The sequence below is a fragment of the Hyla sarda genome, chromosome 3, assembly GCF_029499605.1.
Source record: "Hyla sarda isolate aHylSar1 chromosome 3, aHylSar1.hap1, whole genome shotgun sequence".
In the NCBI taxonomy this organism is placed as follows: domain Eukaryota; kingdom Metazoa; phylum Chordata; class Amphibia; order Anura; family Hylidae; genus Hyla; species Hyla sarda.
Genome location: NC_079191.1, coordinates 54838831 through 54863439, shown reverse-complemented (window position 1 = coordinate 54863439; position 24609 = coordinate 54838831). Strand labels below are relative to the sequence as shown.

Below are 24609 nucleotides of genomic sequence, written 5' to 3'. Positions count from 1 at the left end.
AGGTGACAGGTTCCCTTTAAGGGTGCGTTCACATGCTAGTAGCTAACAGTGAGTTTCCCGCTGCGGGAAACATGCTGCGAGTTACACTACCATTCATTTATATGGGTCCGCAGACACTCCACAAATCTGACACTATTGCATACTGTCTGTGGACCCATTCAAATCAATGGTAGTGTAACTCACAGCAGGTTTCCCGCAGCGTGAAACCCGCTGCTAGCAATAGCATGTGAACGCACTCTAAAGTAGAATTCTCACCATGGGCGAGCCATTCGGCTATCTTCGGCTCTCCAATAGAGAGATATGGAGGGGGCGTGGTGGCCCCCACTTCAGACTGGGGCCGTGAAGTTACGCTTCCGGGGAGTGCCGGGGCCCCGTACAGGAGATTGCGGGGGCCTCAGTGCTCGGACCCCTCGCAATCTGAACCCCATACCCTATCCTGCAGATGGGGGATACATGTTTTTATTTTTATTTTATTTTTTTATGTATAAAGCCTCTCCTTTAATAGGGGCCCAGGAGCTGCTCTCTGCCCAGCCAGCACTGAGTAACATTTTTCTTTCTAACTGCAGCCGCAAGCAACCATCTTAATGGTCCCTGTTACTCAGGTCCCGGTGGCTTTTTTTCAACTGCGGTTAGCGCCCGATTGTTCCAGAGTAATTATGTCATGTCAGTCTTGGTCTGTGTTCACACACAGCTATTGGATCTGGTTGTGTTTGAACAGTTTTATGTTCCCCGGTCAGGGAATAGTTAAAGCCTTAAAGCCTTTGGCTTTCTATCCAATAGCTCTTAGGGTGTGTCTTCATAAGGTGAGCTCAGTTCCAGCTTCAGGGCTGGTGATTACTTATGGACTTCCTGATGTCTTGCTGCTAACATTTTGGACATGCTGCTGTGGAGCCTTTGGTGAAACATTCCTTGTTTGAGCTTTTAATCTACTATCTCTGTCTTAGCATGCACCTTTTATGTTCTGGTTTTAGCCATGGTTATGTGGCATGCTCTTAGTAGATTTTTTGCTGTGTTTGTTTAATTGGTTTTAGGATTTGAATATCCTTTCTGTTATGTATCTGTTCACACTGTGTTTACTCTTGTATCCATTTTCTTTGTTATCGCTCCATGGGGACATTCCTGTGTCTACTGGAAGCTCTGATCTAGATATCCCTGTTACCTATCCATGGGGACTCCGTGTCTACTGGAGGTTTTCTGAGGGATTGTGATTATTCCAGTTTAGCGATAGATCCCTGTTACCGGTCCATGGGGACTTTGTGTCTCCTGGAGGTTCTGGGGGGTTATGCTATATTTCTGCCTTCCTGGAGTCTGTTTTCCTGTCTGTTGTTTTGAACTCTATATGTTTATTAGTTCTTGATTTCAGATCTTTGGAGTTTTTGTATGTGCACTGATCATAGAGTACATGATCACTTAGCTAGTGTTTTCCCTCTGTGCTTTACCATTGGTCTATAGTGTCCTCTGTGCTGCTCACTGATCTGTGTCCTCTGAACTTAATACTATAGTGTTCTATGTTCCTGTTATGTTTCTGGCTTGTGACCGACTATTTATTTGTATGTGTTTTAAAGCCACTGCACTTTAGTTCAGGGAGGGACCGGCGCCCAGTTGTCGATCCACAGGGTGGATGAGCAAGTAGGCAGGGAGAATGGTTATTAGGGTCAGTTTAGGGATCACCCTCCTTGTCCCCTGGTCGGTCCCTGACAAAATCCTAGTATGTCAAGATTGTGCTGCCTGCACCTGTTTCATGCTGCTTGAAGTTTGTCAGCACAAAACAGATTACAGGTTTCCTTTAAAAAAAAGTTCTTAAATAGGTCACTGCTGGGATCAGCTGCCATCTAAGGTTTAACTTGGTAGTAAGTAATACATTCCCTTCAGCTCGGAAATTCTGCTACATGAAATTAACATTGTGTTGAAAGAGATTTCTGCTGTCCCATTCACACTGCAGATTTTTCGATGTGGGGTTTCCGTGGCGGAACTCACACATTCCAGATTCGGCAAAGAACATCAACGTTATATGCAAAATATTAAATAAAACTTTTAAATAAAGAAAAAATGACCATGTCAATTCTTTTTGCCAGAATTCTGTGGCAGATCTCAGAAATATATTCAGAATCTGTGTGTTGAGCTGAATTTTTTGTGGAAATTCGGCAAGACAGCCACAAAAATCGGCAAAAAAATTAATAAAAAACAAATCTGTATGCAAGGCAGATTCACCGTAATTCCTCCATGTGAATGGGGCCTTACAATATAGGAACCAAATCATACTATTTGCTCACAATTGTGTCATGTCTATTGAATACCTTTTTATGTTTTCACATATTTGTATCATGCAGTTGAATGTATAGGTTCTATGTAAGTAACAGGTATTAACATATTGCCCGTTTATCCTTTGATCCATCGCTTCTCTATATTCTGGTTTAGACTAAGGGCGGGAAAAATCATCCAGAAAAAATCATCCAGAAAAAATACTGCCTTCATAGCACAATATCTTGTCTCGGGGTAATTCTTCATTTCCTGAAGGCTACATAGCCTGACCCCTCTGTGTGGTTTCCTTAATGAACTGCTCAGTTCAGAAAAACCTATAATACAATTTATAGCCAGAATAAATAATATAGGGAAATATATCACAAAGCTATTTCCGTAGCAAATTTTTTTTTTTCATACGCTCCCGTTCTTGCAATAACCATAAATTCTGGCAGCGAAACTCTATTAGCTGACCTATGGCAGCCAAACTTTAAATACAAATCCCAGTCATACACTTGTCTTCATCAAATACTATCCATCCATTGTCTATGGATCAGCCATTGGAACGCGACTCAGCCAGCAATACCCGGAGGTGTAATTTCATTACTTTTGACAAAGTCTGCAGTGCGAGTCAGTGAAGGATTTCCTGGGACACCGCACCTATCAATAATTGACTTGAATAAATGTAGCTATAGTCCAAGAGGTTGTTCCGATAAGGACGTTTACCTGGTTATTCCGCATATATAAAAATTCAGCCAGGCTGCAACGTAATGTATTTGATATCTGAAGGGCGATTCGTGAAGGTGGACGGTCATCTTGGCATGCCGCCTGCTGTTCGGAGATAAGCTGAACCTGGAACAGCTCCGAGTAAATGATCATTGGTGGTAAAAGAGGGTGAAGATCGGGTACACGGATGAGTTTTAGCTACAGGTTAAAAATAATCGTATTTCTTATTCATGTCTGGAGTTAAGTTTGAGGATATTGATATTACTATACTCAGAATCAATATAAAGTATCAGGTTCAGTAATGTGCCTTTTGGTTCATGCTGCCTGATCTTTAAAATATCAGAGCCGCTCCCCACTGCTACTTTCCTCTCCCTATACCCCAACAGGCTGGGGTGTAGTGTTAGCAAAATGCATATTGAATTGTCATCTTGTATCTAATTCAGTGTTTCCTAACCTGGACACCTCCAGCTGTTTAAAAACTACAACTCCCAGCATGTCCGGACAGCCTTTGGCACAATGCGCCAAAATGTGTCGTACATCGCCACATTTTGGCACACAACTGGACAAAACAGGTCAAGTTTATTATAGTAAATCAGGGCCAATGTGTTGGTCTCTTTTCTTTGGCTGTAACAAGAGTTGACTTTAGATGCATATGACTCCTTTTATGTTTATTTTAATGTAATATTTAATTGGTAAAAAAAAAAAAAGACTATTTTTTTTCCTAATAAATTTTAGCATAGCTTCAATCACTGATGCTTTGGCATCTCCACAGTCCTGAATTGATAATCACCCGGTTTAAAAGCCATCCCTCATTAAAGGGGTACTCCCCCCCCCCCCAAGACATCTTATCCCCTATCCAAAGGACAGGGGATAAGATGTACGATTGCTGGGGTCCCGCTGCTAGGGACCCCCGTGATCTCCCTGCTGCATCCGGCATTTGTTTAGAGCGTCGGGTGCAGCACCGGAGGCTCGTGACGCCACAGCCTTGCTCCGCCCTGCTTGCGACGTCACGGTGGCGCTCCCTCAATACAAGTCTATAGGAGGGGGCGTGGCGGCCATCATGCCCCCTCCCATAAACTTGCATTGAGGGAGCGTCACTGTGATGCAATGAGCCTCTGCATCGCCAGTCATCCGGCACGGAGCGAAGTTCGCTTTGAGATCGCTTCGCAATCAGACATCTTGTCCCCTGTCCTTTGGACAGGGGATTGGATGTCTAGGGGCAGAGTACCTGTGATACAGGTAGGACATGACTGTCATTAGTGAATAATAAGTAACAGTGCATGCGTGCATGTACGATCTACAAGGGAATAAGAGCTATTCCGACTGCGTGAGCATGAGTCTTATCTAAGATGATAATACTGTGCAGAAGTGAATGTAATTGTTATATAGTTATGATATATATAAGAAAGGGGGTCTCCAACATTGACGCGTCTCAAACTGTGATTCCCTGTAAACTTCCCAATCAAATGGAGTCCCCTCGACTGAGTATTGATGCTACAGTATCCGGTGATGTATTGATGTTTACTCTATTCTTTTATATTATGATTCGTGCTAAATAAGATTTGTACTGTAATAAAAGATGTTCTATCGTTAAAAATAAATGCCTAGTAATTGTATGCGAGTGAGCGAGCTGCTGGTGAACATTTTTGTATGACAGAACAGTCCCCCTTTAAGGACAGTTATTGTTTGTGCATTTCCTTGTACAGCACTACAGAATCTGTTGGTGCCATATAAATCCTTGGTTATGTATGGCAAGTTATTCTGAGGATTCTTTAAAAAATAAAAGTTTCGTATTTATGTGCGATCTCATACAAGTGAACAGGAATTCATATTTCATATGATAAGCCAGTAAGCCGGGGAGGGCTCCTGTTTGCTAGTCTGTGCAGAGTCTTGCTTCAGTGCTGCAGACTTCTTTACCAGTCTTCTGTCATACGTGACTCGTCAGGTGCCAAAGGGACTTCTGGGCTATAATGTGTCCTAATAGAGTGATCAGAACACTATTGATCTTCCAGTCCATTTAATTCAGTCAAGATCGACAGTTCTCATCAGCTAAAGGGTTGGTGTGTCAGCAGAAAGACACCGTCATTTGGGCACTGACACCTCTCTCTTCTTTTCTAAATTGCTGTGATGTGCAGTGTGTAATGGGCAGATGTAACATAACATGGTTTTATCTGATATGCTGCAATGACTTAAAGAAGACTTGTCACCCCTCCTCACTTGGTTTTCCCCATGGTGGTATATTTTGTTCTGTAGAACAGTGGCATTCCTCTGTTCTTCCACCTAATTATTATTATTATTTTTTAATCTACAACAGGGCTCTAACACATTATTGCTCTTGTGCTGCAACAGCTACATGTGGACAAAGCCACACCCGCATACAATGTGAATGACCATGCAAATGCAGTATTACTTGCTAAATTGTGCACCACATGTTAGGTTGGCTTGATGTGCATGCAACAACCATAGTGTGAGACCCCTTATATTGTGCTTTCTGTCCAGGATCCCAGAATGCAGTGTTTTTCCTCAGGTCTCCATCATAGCCCTCCCACCCTGTCTACTCTCCTCCTGCCAGCACTGTTGCAGAACATCTAATTCCACAGCATACTGTTACACATTGAGGTTGCAGCACCTGCTATTCATTCTCTGTCTGCTTCTCTGCCTGACAGCATGACTGCACATGACAGCATGGTATAAACACACCTCATTCTCCCAAAATGTTCCTGTAATAATATGTAGGTATATGACAATGAGATGTTGATGTAAGCTGTAGGGGCTGGTCACAGGTGTTGATATCACTCGGCGCTGGGCCTGAGCTCAGAGACAAGATCCACCACGCCTTCTGAGGCGGCAGAGAATGAGAGGCATGAGCTAGGAGCTGCTGAAACAATACAACAATAAAAGGACTTCACAACTTCCTGCCAGGGGTAAATCACGTAAAAAGAAAACTAAAGCCAGTTCAATTTGTGATAACTATATATGAGTAAGTTATATATGTCCAGGTGATTTTTTATTTAAAAACCACTTTCTGATACAGGATTACCTCATTAACCTGTTTTTCAGGTTACATGATTCCCATTGGTACACAGGGCAGGCTTCTTAAATCTCTACATGCAAATGTTTGATCGTGTCTAGATCCTGTGGTTGCAGATACAGAAAAGACTGCTGAAAGCATCTGGCAGAGGTTACATATCACATGACCATGCATGGCAGCTTCCTATAGGTGGCACTGGAAAGACAGTTCTTATTTATCTGTAGGAAATCTATACTGCATGCTTTTTCCCATGGAGCATTGCCTGTAAGACTTAACACACATCTGGATGTATTTTATGAGGACCAGTAACGATCAGGAATGTGTGGCAGAACACAATCCTTTCTGCTGCTCAGGGTAACAGACAACAATATATCTTCAGCCTAATATACTGTCAGCAGTGACTGTGTTAGGTAGAGTACTTTTAATAATTTGTGAAAACATGCTCCCACTAGTTGAAAAATGATGTGACTTGGTGGTTGCTTTCATGCTCCGTGCTCCGGCCACATGCGCATTGTTCCTATGTCCCCATCTACCGACGGGGATTCACATTGTGGGACGTGCCCGCATGCGAATCCCAGCCTGTCACTCACCATGCTCCCCTGCTGCCTCCACTGTGTCTCAGCTCCGGCACGCGCATCCCCGTCCCTTAGGGAGCTCGCGCGCTGGAGCTCTGAAATTTAAAGGGCCAGTACACCCATAATCATGTCATGCACCTGTCTCCACTCTATAAGTTCCTGCAACTCCCCCTCTTCCCTGCCGGATCTTTAGTGCCCCTAGCCTGAGAATAAGCATTCCATATTGCCTGTTTGCCTTACCCGTGTATCCAGACCTTCACGTTACGTTATTTGACTTCGCACCTTTGCCGCCTGCCTTGACCTTCTGCTACGTTTGACTACGCTACTGCCTTATCCTTCGGTACCTCGCCTTGCCCAGCTACCTGTGTGGTCGAGTAGTGTCTGGGGGTAGTGACCTGGGTGTTGCCTGCCGTAGCAAGCCCATCCTGTCTTCCGGCGAGCTCTGGTGAAGATCAGCGGCACCTTAGACTCCGCTCCCCGATATGGTTACACACATGGTGGTTACACACATGGTTAAGCCTCACAGCTTAGAGGATCCACATCCAGCTCCATAACAGTTGCAATTGATAGATTTCTACAAGGTAGCCCCTATATACAGATACAGATCAAGACTTTCCTAAATTCTTTTCTTCAGCCAATTTTTTTTCTATTATTTCACACTTTAGGTTTTCTTCCTATGCTACTTTTATGCGTCTTTCCTTTCTTCGTATTGGCTGTAAGACCGAAAAAAATCCTTACCTGTAGATACCAACCATTCACCTGCTGTGCATAAAATCGGGTGTGAGCTGAGCCCACATCCTACTAAGCCCCCAGATTACCTGAGTGTATTTTAAGAATAGCTTAATTAGCAGAAAGTCTTCTCCCTAACCCCCACCCTAGAGATGAGCGAAGTTACAATGATTCGATTTGTCATGAACTTCTTGGCTCGGCATATGTTTGACATGGGGATTTGTTCCTGCTATGGACAGTTCCTGACATGGACAGAGGTGTCAGCAGAGAGCACTATGGTCAGACAGAAAAGAAATTCAAAAAGAAAAGAATTTCCTCTGTAGTATGCAGCCGCTGATAAGTACTGGAAGGATTAAGATTTTTTAATAGAAGTCATTTACAAATCTGTTTAACTTTCTGGCATGAGTTGATTTAAAAAAAAAAAAAAAAGTTTTCCACCGGAGTACCCCTTTAAGGCTCTCTCACACAGGCAGATTTACTAGCAATCTCACAACGTGTTTCCCGCTGTGAGTTTGAATGTGGAAAGGTGCTCCTCGACAGATTATTATTATTTTTTTTTGCAAGCAGAATTTACACTGTAGAAAATCTGTGCAGACCTTATGGAAGTCAATGGGAAGCAAATTCTGCAGCAGATCTGGAGCAAAATATGCACTTGTAGATGTAGCCAAAAGGTAGCATCACACGCAGCGTATATGCAGCGTTTTTTACACTGCGCAGCAGGAAATACGCTGTGTATTCTTGTTAGGTGACACACAGGGATACCCAGCAGCAGCAACCGGGTAGCCCTGTATGTCAGCTAACAAGAATACACAGCGTATTTTCTGCTACATAGTGGATTTTGCGCAGTGTCAAATATGCTGCCTATGTGTTGTGTGTGACTCTACCCAAAGGGTGTATTCACATATACAGTATCTTGTGCATATTTGATGCTGCAGATTTTATGGGATACACAGGATTCTGTACATGTGAATAGACCCTTAATGTTTAAAGCGACAATGTTTTTTCACATTCCTTGGAGAATGGAAATCAGAACTAAAACTAAATGCAACAATTGGGAGGGTTAGCCAAAATAAATAAATAAAAGAATGAATCCTTCAGGATGTGATAGATATGAAAGCGACCATTAGAAGATCTGCCAGGAATTCATCATTCTATGAAATGAGATATTTACATATAAATAGTCCTTGTATCCATCTCTCTGCCATTCATAATTCTGGATGACAATATTGCTAGATTAATGTGTTTGGTGTATGCAGGATATCATGACCACAACAGATTGGTAGGCTTCTAGAGAAATGGAACCACAAATCTTAAACATGGATGTCGTGAAAGTTTAAACAGGAAGGAGGGAATTTATCAAAAATGTAAGTATAGTAAACTTGGTGGGCATAAAAGGGCCATGTGCATAGAATGGAGGAACTACTGGCGGAATCCCCGAAACAGATACATAGATTCTCTCTGACCTGGTCGCCCTGGATGGCCTTTACACCCTCTACAACCTATGTTCAAATATATTTGGCCGCTTTATCGCCGCGGCCCTTCAAACGCCCTCCCTACTAATATACATTTACCACATGTGGCCTTACACCTCCCCCCATAACTGACTTGATTGTATCTTTCCCCCTTCTCCTACTCATTGACTGGACTGCCTTGGTGGCCCAGGGGGTTCCTGGTCCGCTCCGACCCGTCAGGTAGGTTTTCAAATCTGTAACTTCGTTCCTGTGCTTATTCTCACTACCTTTCTTGCTACTACTTTTCCCCTGTCTTAACTTCTTTATTTCACTCCATTTCTGACTCATGCTTCTTATTTAGTTTCATTAAAGATACACATGTGGTTGTACCCTTGTCCGTTCACCCATGCACTACTCAATGACAGATTAGTAATACCTATTCTGTATACGCTCTCCACCTGACTCATATATACCCAGTAACCTGCCTGTAGTTGAGAGTGCAGTGCGTACCCGATCTTCCAGTTTACCTTACTTAGTTCTGATCCCTGAGTCCGATCCCCTGGGTATGCTTCTGAATCTAACTGTGATGTGATGCGGTCATGTCCGTCTTTCTCCTCATAAACCACGCAGTGTAATACTGACTTGTTTCATTTATACTTGATTGTTTACAGCCGCTGTTTACCTTGCATTATCCTGTTAAAATTCAATAAAAGTCTATATTGAAAAATAAATAATAAGGGCCATGTGCAAGCCCTGCACACTTATTGCAAAATGCCTAGCCCAGCATAGAAGGGTAAAGGGTCGCAGGTTTTTACATACAATGGGCTTCATGAAAAATTAGCAACTTTTTCATGCCAGAAACCTGTTGATAAATTCTCCCTTAGGGTGCGGTCACGTGCCGTATTTTGCTGCATATTTTCCTACCCGCTGAAGTCGATGGGTAGCAAAATCAGCAGCAGCAACAAAAGTCACGTGTGACCCTACTCTTAAAGGTAATGTGTAATTTGATTTATGGGGCAGCATAAAACTGGTGGCGGGAGCGTGATTCTAGAACACTATGAATTAGTCTGATATGCTTAGATGTTTTAAATTAAAACATTTTAATAATGCTGCCAGGACCCAGGTAACTAGTCTTTGGGGTGTATCGTGGCAACAGCTCCTTATCCGGCTGGCTTAATTATACCCCCTACTATCTCTATGTTAAAAGGGTATGAGTACTGAGCTAAGCCCTGTGCCTGCTTTATTGGACAGTCAAGCACAGCATAGTACAGGCTCATAAAAAGTCTATAGTGCAAACTCTGCTAACCTGGCCTCTTATCTGGGGAATTAAAAACAGCCATCAAAGCCAGTGTCAGAGACCATGAGGATCTCAGCAGCTGGCCCTCACTGGATGAAAACTAAGGCAACAGAACCAGTGATTCTCAACCATTCTCCCATGCCAGTCCTTAAAGAGGTTGTCCCACTATAATAACTTAGATAGGGGATAAGAGTCTAATTGCTGAGGGTCCTGACAGCTGAATCTCACATGATTTCTACAATTCGGTCATGATACTTCCATAAAAGGAGTAGTGGTCATGTGTGCACAACACCACTCTATCCATTGTCTAGCGGAGCCCCCTAAAATAGTGGAGTACTGTACGGTTCCCAAAGACAATGAATAAAGTGAAGCCTCTGGGCCAAGTTTTTCACATCCCTCTCGGCCCAACCCCTCTGCCCACTGCCCCAGCCCGCAATCAGACACTTATATCCTATTGTGTGAATATTTTTATGGTGGGACAACCCCTTGTCTGACAATCTGCAATCTGACAACAGCAGTTACATTTACAGTTGCTTAAAATAACTATGGCAAATATTTTCCCAGGCCAGACAACGTGTCATACTCCGGACTTGGTTCAAACTTTCAAACGCATTAATTTGACAACCAAGTGCCTCCCTGGTTGGGGCAGCAGCACTTTACCACATAATGCAGAAACCCCCTACTGTGGGCAAATGTTCACTTCATACATCTTGTATTGATACATTAGTTTGTTGAGAAGTAGTGAGAGGCAACATGTTCCTAAATTGAAATGGAAAGCTTGAAAATATCTAAAACCAACCTAAAAGCTATCAATTTATACATTAAAAAACCAACGTGAGTCAGTCGATGGAGCCTTTTATCCCCCGGCTTCTCTTTCTTGTTGCTTTCTTAACTCCTCTATTTGTGCAGCTTCCATGCATTAAGCTGGAATTAAAGCACCTACAGCAGAGAGGAATTGCAATAATACACAACTTCATTGTGCTGTCAATGTAAACGCCGACTGCTTCGGGTTAAGTAGGCTGTTTGTATTGGTGTTTTTTTTCTGCTTTTTCTCAAATGAACATTCAGTGCCGCAGAGCTGACGCATTGTTATTTCAAGTGTGTAAAAAGTGCGAGAACTTAACCTTTTGTGTCACTTTGAATACTCAGAACAATGTGCCACTGTGATAAACATCCACACCAGGCCGCTATCTGCAACTTTTAATGGCAAAGCGCATGGGGGGGAGAAAGTCTTTCCTTTAGGTTGTCATTCAATCCCTAAACCTTAACCAATTTCTTTTAAATGGCCGTGTCAGGCTGAAAAGATTAGTACTGAATCCCGTGTAATTGGCGTCTCTCTGTAAATGTTTTTGGTGTGTGATTGTGTTATAGCAGGTAGCACATAACTGGGAAGGTTCAGGCTTTGCGGTATGTCATTTAAAGATTTGGGGGTAATCGCTGCGTCGGTATGCTCATATCTCAATTGAGCCATTTCAATGGCCCCTGAGCACAGCCGGACTTAATCCTTGAGAGGATTTCTGAACATGATTTCTGGCTGCGAGGTGTTTTCATCTAAATTTACGGTTGAATATTAGATGGAAAAATCTGAAACTTTCGACTGTCTGAAAAACAGCTGCATGTAAAAAATAATAATAATAATGTTTTGTGTTTTTATATGATTAATTTTATTTGACATGGATTTTTGAAGATGGTGGGGCTATCGTTTGTCAGAAAAAAAAATTGTCTATACAAAAGGAAGTTGGGGGGGAGATTCATCAAAGCCTGTGTAGAGGAAAAGTTGACCAGTTGCCCATAGCAACCAATGAGATTTTTCAGGGGCTTTTTTAAAAATTAAAGAAGCGACTTTTCCTCTGCACAGATTTTGATAAATCTCCCCCATGAAGTCTGTTTTGGGGGAAGATGGCACTTGGAGCACTGGTAATGGCTTCTCTTTTACCCAGGTTTTGAATATTATATGATATGTTCAAACATACTTTATATGCTGGCAATTTTATAATAAGATCTGCATAATAACATCCCCAGCATATATACAGCATGTGTAAACATACCCTTATTGAGTTTTGTAGCAGCTAAGCTTTACTGCACCCCTGACAACAATCCATATATCTAGATATCCAGGCCAAAACAGAGTGATTATTTTCTGCTCCACCCCCTTTACTTGTCAAACTTGGCATCCATTGGTAAAGAAAGTGCCCCAGAGCCCCTCTACTACATAAGACACCAGTCCAATAAACGGCACATGGTAAATGCTGTTACAGATTTTTCACCAAATCTCACCATTTAGAACACATGCCTGCTCGGAGACCAGTCAAGAGTGAAAACTGTGAGCCAATAGCTTTCTGTTGTGTACGGTCAGGTGACCAGACTTAACCCGACCATAGATTTAGATTAAAGTTGTCCGAACCTTCTGATTTTGGTGTGATCGGCCAACCATGTAATATTTATGGCGGCCTCCCAATTCTTCCCATATGCTGCCTGATCCTTCTGTTCGCAGCAAGGTAGGTCACTTCCAGAGGAGCCTGTTCGCAACATTCTTCCCATTTAGATTGAGCAGACTCAGCTTAGTGTTCATGTGTATGTGAAGATCGAGTGAGATTGCTGTCAGTCCAAACTATAGTGGAGATTGCTGACTATATCCGTATGAACATCACTTTATCCAACAAAGCTTTACTGCTGAGAACCTTCAGAATCCTTAACATAAGGCCTTTTTACACGGGCCAATCATTGGACCAATAAGCGTTCGTAGAAACACTTTCCAGTTGCTTCATGTCTAATTCTTCAACAAGTCTTGAAGATTCAGGGATGCTGGTTCCTATTGAGGAAATCAGCCTATGGATGCAGACTTACAGGCAGTGGTCCATGGAAGGAACCATGGTCCATGAAAGAAGGAAGGAGCAGTCTCTCTGGTGCCATTTAATTTGAGGTAGCTTCCCTGTAAGTCTGTCAATATATTTAATAAGCCTTGAAAATCAGCCAAACCAGTCTCCCCCCATTTGTAGACAGCATTTTGGGGGAACTTGCTTCTTAAAAAGTAGTGTGCTATTACTGTATATTGCTTCAGTTACAATTATTTACTGAACTCTGCCAGCCCGAAGTCTATCATTTCCATCTGCTCGATAGCTCCTTGCATGAAATCATATCACATGTGGCTTCTTTATAGAGTCTTAGGATTAAGGCTAATGACATGAGCACAGTCAGTGCAGGTTTCCCCTCCTGCAAACCACATTCCCATCACATACCCCCCCCCCCCCCCACACACACACAGTTATCCCTAACATGTAAGGCTGATGTTACAGCCGTTGGAGATTAAAGTCATGTAAAGCGGCTGAAATACACAATTGCATACTGTTTTCTGGGCAATTGAGCACAACTCCTGTCTGCTGCAACCCATAAAAACTCATGGTGAGAAGACACTTATGGATCTTATAATTCATTTGTTCTCATGGGACATATGAATCATTGTAAATACTTCTATGAATTCTATATACAATATATATATATATATATATATATATATATATATATATATAATGTACAAACCTCATAACCATTAAATTCAGTTTTGTTTAGTTTTTTTTGTCCTATTTTTCCATGATGCAGTCACTTATACGAACATTTGTGAAAGAATTGGTCATTATCAAGAGCTTATTGAACTGGAGTGGTGCTGTAATAGGAACCACCGCTTCAACAAGCCAGTCAGGGAAATTACTTTTTCTAGACCTTTCACAATCATCTTTGAATGGTATTATTGAAAAGTGGACATGTGTAGGAACCACATCATCTCTGCCAAAAGTTAGAGACCACACCAAGGCCATAAAGGTCACAAACACTCTGCCCAAACCAAATATGGTATTAAAATCATCACGTAAACTGTGCCCCATCAGGAGCCTCATTGCTTAGGTGTCCATGAATGGGCAGCCGCATGCAAGTCTTACAATGCAGTGTTGGATGGAGTGGTGTAAAGCTTCCACTACTGGACTCTGGAGCAGTGGAAATGTGTTGTGTGTGGAGGTGAATCTTGCTCCTCTCTCTGGCAGTCAAATGAGGGAGTCTGAGTTTGGCAAAGGTGAATAATGTCAGAATGAAATATAGCCAGCTCACTGCTTATGATGCGTTATTTAATGAGCACTTTGTCATTGGTATCCAGGAGCAAGGAGAAAGTCGGGCCGTTGTCCTCGATATAGCAATAGAAGAGAAAGGGTTCCAGCTTCCCGGAAAATCATGAAAAAATTGGTGAAAATTAAAAGTCCATTTAAAATCAATTTAAAATTTAATTAGTCCATATTAAAATCCAAAAGAAAAAACACCCAGTGCGGATAAAAAAAAAAAAACAGCGCCAATGCGTTTCGGACTAATTAGTCCTTAGTCATGGCAAGGAGAAGGTATACACCTTAACCTTATATACCCTATGTCAAAAGAACACACGGTTTGAGAAAACCTGATCCGCCTCTGGAAGTCGGTGTCTGCCGTCATTTCCTGGGCGGATACACATTTTACTACTTGGATATTAACCCCTTGAGGGCAAAATTCAAGAAAAGTTTTATTGTATGTATATATATATATATATATATATATATATATATATATATACACAAGAAAATCCAAAAAATGTATTACACTTGAAAAAAAAACAGGCATACAAATATATGATTATATGATTAAATTCAGTAACTCGTACCATATCATAACTTCAGAAAATCAAACCGGTATGATCAATAAAAGTATGAAAGATCATTGCGGAAGTTTAACCCCCGCGGGTAGCGAGAGTCCAATCTAAGTATCCAGAAGGCTTCCCTCTTGAATACCACATGGGACCTGTCCCCCCCTCTCTGAGGACGGGGTACACGCTCAATACCAGTTACTTGAATATGTCTTGTCTTGAGTGCAAGTTGCTGAATAAACCACATGCGTAGTTTCACAATTAATAAACAATTTTATATTAAATGTCTTTCCGTTTGCTGAAGATTTAAATTGTTTTGTACATGCCATATAACTACATAGGTTGCACCTCGGACGTGAGCAGCTGTAATTGCCCACTGGTTTGAGCCAACACTCTTTTGTATTACTTTCTTTAAAATCAATGGTAGACAATCGCGCTTGCAATGTTCTACCTTTCTTAGCCACAAACCTGACTCCATCATTCAACACCCTACAGACCTCTTCATTCTCGTATAATACCGGTAAGTGTTTTTGTAGAATATTTTTGACTCTATCAAAATGGACACTATAGGGGGTAGAAAAGGTTACTGGATATTTTTTATTTTTATTATTTAGATAAATGTTCCTATTTCTCCTATTCTTCCCCTCTTCTGTATCTAGATTGTCCGCATTACGGTCCTTGCTGTCAACTATACATTTTGCTCTGTTTAGAATGCCAGTTCCATAACCTCTTTTTCGCAATCTAGTTATAATATCATTGCAAGAATGTTCATATAATGCATAATTTGAGGAGGCTCTCTTGGCTCTAATAAACTTCCCAATGGGGAGATTACGGATAGTATGTTTGGGGTGGCAACTGGTGGCAGCAAGAATACTATTCCCAGAGTTTGGCTTTCTATATATTTTAGAACATATACATTTGTCCACAGGATCCCCTGTCAGTGTAATGTCCAAAAGATTGGTTTTACTACCACCCCATTCCAAGGTAAATCCAAGTTCATTGTATTATTATTGATGTATTCAAGAAAATCGTTTATCTTTTCACTGCCTCCAGTCAACACTAGGAGGAGGTCATCCACATATCTGCCATACCAACCTATACAGGATGAGAATGGATTGCTGGCAGAATATAGATGACTCTCCTCCCAGTACGCCATAAACAAATTAGCCAGAGTGGGCGAGAACTTTGCGCCCATAGGACAGCCAGAAACCTGAATAAAGAAATCATCATCAAACCGAAAATAATTGTGCCTCAACAAAAAATCCATTACCTCCAAGATATATTCACAAAGTATTTCATCATAAGTAATATATTTTCAGATATAGTATTATAAATATATATAAGTCCGTCCCAGAATGAGGTCCCCTTACCGTGGTGGGACGGTCCGCGCTATTTGGCTGCCAGATTCGCAAGCTAAGTACCTCATAATTTCATAGTTTCATATTTTCATTTATTGCACTACAGCTGTATAGCTTTTCATGTTCTATCTATATACTCATGTTTTATCTATATCTTTGTGCTAGCAGTGTGCTGCTGTATTCTCCTTTTGAGATATGTATATATATATATATATGTGTGTATGTATGTGTGTGTATATGTGTGTATATATATATATATATATATATATATATATATATATATATATATATATATATATATATATATATATATTGTAAGGATTCCTCCTTGGGGATTAGCTCTGGGATCGTCCTGGTCACTTGCCACGGGACACGTTCCTCTCAATAACACCACAGACCACAGTTCAGCATACAAGTCTGGCTCCTCGCCAGCTTTATTTCCACAGGTTGCAGGTAAAACTAAACATAAACAAAATAAAGTCCTAGACAGTCTGGTCACTGACTACACATATCAGCATGCCCTGACTACCTACTGGTGAGCTACTCTCAGCCAGTTAAACATATGACTCCTGCAACCTGTTACTTACAGTTCACACCACTTCTTGGACCATTCGCAGCGCCTTCTGCGTGTTACCTAAACAGGGTCTGTGTGTCTCCCCCTCTAACAGCCAGCATACTGTTACCCAGGGAGAGCCCCAACTATTCTGTTTCTTTTCCTTTTAAACACACTTTCCCTTCCTGATACCTCATTAATCAGGCCATTCTGCAGAGTTAGCAAGGGAAATAAACCCTTTCCTTGCAACACTGCCACAATACCACAATATATATATATATATATATATATATATATATATATATATATATAAAAAATGTTGCTTTATTTTTTATGCCATTATCAGTTAATGTCTGACTGTAAACTTGCATCGCTTAGCAGAAGAAAGGATAAGCCAATAATGAAAAATCCTGTGTTTCTGCAGGAAGAATGTTATATTGCAGGAAGAGCTGAGCAGATTACCATATAGTTTTCTGTGCAATATTATGGGTATTTGATTTAAATCCCTGATCTTTTCATGCTTATCAGCCCAGTGGGTGGTCCTAGTCAGACATTGACAACTATGTCATGCATGGAAAGCTGTCAGTCACTAAGGGGAACTGCCCTCTGGACTCATAAGCCTGGAAACAGCAAAGATTGTAAAAATTATACAATATTTTGAATCTTTTTCCACACAACTATAAATCAACCTGCTCCACTCCTTCTGCTCTCTGGCAATCTGCCTACAAACAGGGCAGTATTTATTGTGACAGACTCGCTTCAATTAAACATGTAGCCTTAACACATTTCTTTTATGCAAATTTGCTCTCTTGATCTTTTATTATTGCCCTACTTTTCATTACAGCTTAGACCATATTTCTACAGAGATTGATGTCAATGTCCTTTGACACATTTTCTGCCCTTTTGTATGTTTGTTTATATGCTGATGTTGCTATGGTGGTTTCATATATTTGTATAGAATAGAATCTATGAAGAACAGTAAGAGAACATTGTAAACACTGGTCAGTCCGTCATGTGCTCTTACATTTTACAATAGTGATTTACCCCTTATTATAAGACTATAACTGGACATAGGATTACATTTAAAGAAAATATATTATTTTGGATGACAATGAACATTTCCTGTCTGCACAGTAACATGTGTTAAAGGGATTGTGCGCTGCCCTGACTTTTGGAGCTCCGCTCACAGCGTCCGGAAGTTCATTACTCCGAACGCTGTGTGCTGGCTTACGTGTTTGCAGCCGCCGTGCGTGACGTCACGCCCGGCCCCTCGCGACGTCTCGCCCGCCCCCTCAACGAAAGTCTATGGGAAGGGGGCGCGACGTGCTAGAGGGGGCGGGCGAGGGGCCGCCGCGAACACTAAAGCCTGCACACAGCGTTCGGAGTAATGAACTTCTGTACGCTGTGAGCGGAGCTCCGAAAATTAGGGCAGCGCACAACCCCTTTAAGCGCTGCGGAATCTGTAGGTGCTATATAAATAAATAAAATAAATAAATGCATGTAAAAGGTAATCTATCAACTGTAATTCACTTTCCAATTGATACTGTTAGGCTACGTTCACACTACAGAATCTCCTCCCAGCGAGATTCCAGGTGGACATATGTCTGCCCTGTGTGCTGCAGAAATCCCTAGCGCAAGGACTGCGCGGACATGCGGATGTGCTCAAATACAGTCTGCGCAAGAGACAATGTAGTCCCCTTTATCCTGTTCATATAGTCCCCTTTCCCCTTTATCATTATGCAGGCATAATTGACATCACCGAGGGGGGTCCTGACATCCACCAAGACTCCCCTCCCTCCCTTGTCGATGAGCGCTGCGATTCATGGTCTCCGGTGACCCGATGATCCAGAAGAGGAGGGTGACTGGTGATGGGAGGTTGCAATGATGCCACCTCCAGGACCGCTGTGATTGATCGGTAAGTACGACCGACCAATCACAGGTACCAGTGGGAGGGGTTAAACTCTTCTAGTTGGTGAGCAGAGTTGATCTAGTGCGGCGCGTACCTCAGTACCCTTTTTCTGTGCCATCTGTACTCTTCTTGTGCCATCCAGCACTCTTCTGGTTGGGAAAGTCAATTTGTAGGCAGGGACATCTAAAAGTATATATATATATATATATATATATATATATATAATTTTTTATTTTTTTATTTTTTTATTCTTCAGTGTGCCCACTTTCTGGGATCTGAGGGTGCACAACACCATCCGCTGTGTGCTCCAGACCTTACAGGGGTACTGCGGCTTGTCTCCATCTTTTTTGGGGTGTAAGCATTTATTTATTTATTTGCTTACTTTGTGGCCGGACCCTTTTCCCTATAAAAGAGTGCTTTTTCATTTATATAAATGTTTTTTTCTTTATTTTTTAAGCATCTTTTTTTGGGGGCTTTGCGGTCCGTGCCATCAGCAGCATGTCCGTGCTGCTTGAACGGACCGTACCCCTGTGTGAGTGCTAATCAGTGGCGCACACAACTGATTAGGTATCTGCTCTTTTTTGGTGCAGGGTTTTTTGTGCTAGAAGTACATCCTTATGTTTTTTTCCCCACCAAACCATATATACACTGCTCAAAAAAATAAAGGGAACACTTAAACAACGCAATGTAACTCCAAGTCAATCACACTTCTGTGATATCACACTGTCCACTCAGGAAGCAACACTGATTGACAATCAATTTCACATGCTGTTTTTCCAATGGAACAGACAACAGGTGGAAATTATAGGCAATTAGCAAGACACCCCCCAATAAAGGAGTGGTTCTGCAGGTGGTGACCACGGACCACTTCTCGGTTCCTATGCTTCTTAGCTGATGTTTACGTCACTTTTGAATGCTGGTGGTGGTTTCACTCTATTTGTAGCATGAGACGGAGTCTACAACTCACACAAGCGGCTCAGGTAATGCAGCTCATCCAGGATGGCACATCAATGCGAGCTGTGGCAAGAAGGTTTGCTATGTCTGTCAGCATAGTGTCCAGAGCAGGGAGGTGCTCCCAGGAGACAGGCCAGTACATCAGGAGATTTGGAGGAGGCCGTAGAAGGTCAACAACCCAGCAGCAGGTCCACTACCTCTGCCTTTGTGCAAGGAGGAGTGCTGCCAGAGCCCTGCAAAATGACCTCCAGCAGGCCATAAATGTGCATGTGTCCGCTCAAACGGTCAGAAACAGACTCCATGAGGTATGAGGGCCCGACGTCCACAGGTGGGGGTTGTGCTTACAGCCCAACACCGTGCAGGACATTTGGCATTTGCCAGAGAAAACCAAGATTGGCAAATTTACCACTGGCGCCCTGTGCTCTTCACAGATGAAAGCAGGTTCACACTGAGCACATGTGACAGACGTGACATTGTCTGGAGACGCCGTGGAGAACGTTTTGTTGCCTGCAACATCCTCCAGCATGACCGGTTTGGCGGTGGGTCAGTAATGGTGTGGGGTGGCATTTCTTTGGGGACCCGCACAGCCCTCCATGTGCTTACCAGAGGTATCCTGACTGCCATTAGGTACCGAGATGAGATCCTCAGACCCCTTGTGAGACCATATGCTGGTGCAGGTGGCCCTGGGTTCCTCCTAATGCAAGAAAATGCTAGACCTCGTGTGGCTGGAGCGTATCAGCAGTTTCTGCAAAAGGAAGGCATTAATGCTATGGACTGGACCGCCCGTTCCCCATACCTTAATCCAACTGAGCACATCTGGGACATCATGTCTCGCTCCATCCACCATTGCCACATTGCACCACAGACTGTCCAGGAGTTGGCAGATGCTTTATTCCAGGTCTGGGAGGACATCCCTCAGGAGACCATCCGCCACCTCATCAGGAGCATGCCCGGGCATTGTAGGGAGGTCATACGGGCACGTGGAGGCCACACACACTACTAAGTCTCATTTTGACTTGTTTTAAAGGCTTACTCTGCTCCCCAGCGTCCGGAACTCAATGTTCTCAACGGCCGCCACGCCCCCTCCCAAAGACTTGGATTGAGGGGACGCGATTTCAAGGGGCGGGGCGTGACATCACGAAGGGAAGGGAGTGAACACAGAAGCCCGCACCCAGCGTTTGGAACATTGAGTTCCGGAACTGGGGAGCGGAGTTACCCTATAAGGACATTACATCAAAGTTGGATCAGCCTGTAGTGTGGTTTTCCACTGTGATTTTGAGTGTGACTCCATATCCAGACCTCCATGGGTTGATACATTTGATGTCCATTGATAATTTTTGTGTGATTTTGTTGTCAGCACATTCAACTATGTAAAGACGAAAGTATTTCATATGATTAGTTCATTCATTCAGATATAGGATGTGTTATCTTAGTGTTCCCTTTATTTTTTTTTTGAGCAGTAATATATATATATATATATATATATATATATATATATATATATATATAAAAAAAAATTTTTTCTTTAAGTAAGGGATACATTGAAGGGGTTATCCAGAAATAGAAACACAGAGCTAGTTCCTTCCAAAAACAGCATCACCCCTGTTGTCAGGTTGTGTGTGGTATTACAACCTGCTCTATTCACCTCAATGGAACTGAGTTGCCATATCACACACAACCTGAGGGCAGAGGTGGTGCTGTTTAGGGAAGAAATTAGCTCTGTGTTTCTCTCTCCAGATAACCCCTTTTAAAAAGCACCACACCCCCCCCCACACATACACACATTTCAATACATACACACACACACACACACAATCCCTTTAAAGTTAGGAAGTGGCATACAGGGTATTTTCAGCAGAGGAGGCAAACGCCATGATGCTCTCAGACACCGAAAGCACCAGTGAAGGCTAGGATAACCCCACTTTCCTGCTGTCTTCCTCGTTCTCCTCATCCTCAAGTAGTGATGATGAGCCCCCTAGAAGGCGGCGGCAATGCCATGTGAGGCAACAACACCCGCCCCATACTAGTACAAGCGACCCACCCTTACTAGTATGCCAGCCCACCAGGCAAGTCCACCTGTACCCTTTACCGGTGAACCTGTCTGGGCTGCACCAGAGATCTATGAGCCTGTGATTCCTGGGTTTGTTGGCAATCCAGGAATCAAAATTGACATTGCTGGCTTCACTGAAATTGACTTTTTTTTTTTTTTTTAGTTATTTTTTCAGTGAAGGCTTTGTCAATCTAATGGTGGCGCAGACAAATCTGTACGCCCCACAGTTTGTCGCCGCACACCAATGAATGGACCCCCATCTTTACTTGGTAGAAATTAGGTTACACATTTTGGGGGCTTTTTCTCCTATTATTCCTTGTGAAATAGCAAAATTTTGGGGTAACACCAGCATTTTAGAGAAAAAAAATATATATTTTTTAATTTTTACGGCCTTCTGTTCCAAATACCTGTGAGGTGTAAATACTCACTTTACCTCTTGTTACATTCCTGAATGAGTGTAGTTTCCAAAAGGATGAGTAAAATATGTGAAGAGAAAAAACACAGAAGTGGCGCCTTGATGGTGCCTTTACCTTTCTAGTTATAGGAGGTAAGGGGGGGGGGGGGATTTAGCGGGGAAGGATAGGGAGATTTTCTGCTCACCTTTCAGAGTTGTGCTGCATAACAGGCACAACTCTGCGATGCGTATAGGCTGGTATGCGGCAAGGTTCCGGGGCCGCTGACTGCTGGATCTGCTGGCTGATGTTCTTGCTTGTCTCTGGTGCTGCGGGGTGTCGCCTGGTACCGGTGATGTGGAGCGCTGCTTTTGTGGAGTAGACACCGTCCTCTGATGTACTCCAGATGTTCAGATGTGATCCGCTTGGCAGAGTCGGCAGATGCGGTCAGCTGGGTAATCCCCTCGATGTGTGCTGGTACCTTGCGGCCAGTGCGCAGTGGAGATCGGGGTGAGCAGTCGGGTGCCACTATCCTTTAAGTCCCGATGATGTGGCGGGGAAAAGAGCCTTAGGTTGGTGATCGGGAGCAGCTTTCTGCCGAGACCGCTGGCAGGCGGTGGCAATAGTACAGGAGCAGGTTGCGGGAGATCCCACACGGGGATTTATCCCAGAAAAAACCTTGGCGTGTGAAAGCGCTTCTCCGTTGCAAAAAATAAGGTTGCTGGAAACTTCTTGGATAAGAAGGGGGGGATTTATTGACGGTTGGGTTTACAGAAATAAAGAACACAAAAAGTTAAAAAAAAAAATAATTACAAATAAAAATAAAAAATAAAGGATGGCACAGTTTGGGGGGGGTGGGTTCACTGTTCTGCCAAGATGGGGACTTTGCAAACGCACATGGCCCCCAACTTCAATTCCAGCCAAATTTTCTCTCCAAAAGCCCAATGGCGCTCCTTTTCTTTTGAGCACTGTAGTGTGCACGCAGGGCACTTTACGCTCCCACATATGGGGCATTTATATACTCAGAAGAAATGGGGTTTAAATTTTTTGGGGGAATTTTTCTCCTATTATCCCTTGTGAAAATGAAAAATGTGGGGTAACACTAGTATTTTAGTATTAAAAATCTAATTTTAAATTTTCATGTTCAATGGAAAGTTGTCAAACTCCTGTGAGGTGTTAAGGCTCAATATACCCCTTGTTACATTCCTTGAGGGGTGTGGTTTCCCAAATAGTGTGCCATGTGTTTTTTTTTTTTTTCCTCTTCTGGCACCATGGGGGCTACCTAAATGCGACATTCCCCACCAAAAACCATTGTTACATTCCTTCAGGGGTGGAGTTTCCCAAATAGTGTGTCATGTTTTTTCTTTCTTTTGCTGTTATTGCACCATGAGGGCTTCCTAAATGTGACATGCCCCCCAAAAACCATTACAGCTAAATTTTCTCTCCAAAATCCCAAAGTTGCTCTTTTCCTCCTGAGCTATGTTGTGTGCCCGCAGAGCACTTTTTGTCCACATATGAGGTATTTCCATACTTGAGAGAAATTGGCTTACATATTTTGGGAGGCTTTTTCTTCTATTACTCCTTGTAAAAATGAGAAAAAAAAATGGTCTACAAGAACATTAGTGTAAAAAAAATGTAGATTTTGAGTTTTCCCCTCCACTTTGCTGTTATTCCTGTGAATCACCTAAAGGGTTAACAAACTTATACTTATGCTATACTTTTAAGCCCTCTAATGTCTTTAAAAAGTAAAAAAATGGCAACTTTATGATTCCAACATAAAGTAGACATATTGTATATGTGAATCAATATAAAATGTATTTGGAATGTCCACTTTCCTTTCAAGCAGAGTTTCAAAGTTAGAAAAATGCAAAATTTTCATGCCATTTTTTTATTTTTCACCAAGAAATTATGCAAGTATCGACAAAAAATTACTACTATCTTAAAGTAGAATGTCACGAAAAAACATTCTCAGAATTAAATTAATAAGTAAAAGCATCCTAGAGTTATTAATGCAAAAAGTGAGGTCAGATTTGCAAAAAATGGCCTGGTCCTCAAGGTCAAAATGGGCTTCGTCCTTAAAGAGGTACTCCGCCCCTAGATATCTTATCCCCTATCCAATGGAATCTCCGGAATCTGTTCTGCAGCATCCACTTTTCATTAGCTGCACGGAGTGAAGATCGCTCCGTGTCTGATAACTCACAATACAGGGGTCAGAGTATTGTGACATCATGGCTCCGGCCCCTTGTGAGGTCACGCCCCTCCCACTCAATGCAAGTCTATGGGAGGGGGCGTGACGGCCGCCAAGCCCCCTCCTATAGACTTGCATTGAGGGGGCAGGTTGTGACATCACAAGGGGGCGGAGCCATGACATCATTATACTTTGGCCCCTGTATCGTGAGTCATCAGACACGGAGCGATGTTCGCTTCGTGCAGCTAATGACAAGTGGGTGCTACAGGACAGATTGTGGGGGTTCCCAGTGGTGGGACCGTTGCAATCAGACCTATTATCCCCTATCTTTTGTATAGGGGATAAGATGCCTGGGGCGGAGTACACCTTTAAGGGGTCAAGAATCAACATATTATTTTTTCGGCAGGTCCTGAAGCGAGAAGTTCCACGGAATTCTCTGTTGCAGAAATCCTTCAGTGTGAACAGTGCAGCAGAATTCTAGTGAAAACATTGGGA

General features: G+C 42.5%; 1 protein-coding gene across 3 annotated transcripts in view; it reads left to right on the top strand.

Moving 5' to 3' along the window:
* The window catches only part of NBAS (NBAS subunit of NRZ tethering complex), a 701350-nt gene that overhangs the window by 401204 nt on the left and 275537 nt on the right, over positions 1-24609 (top strand). The gene's annotated exons all lie outside the window — the stretch shown is intronic.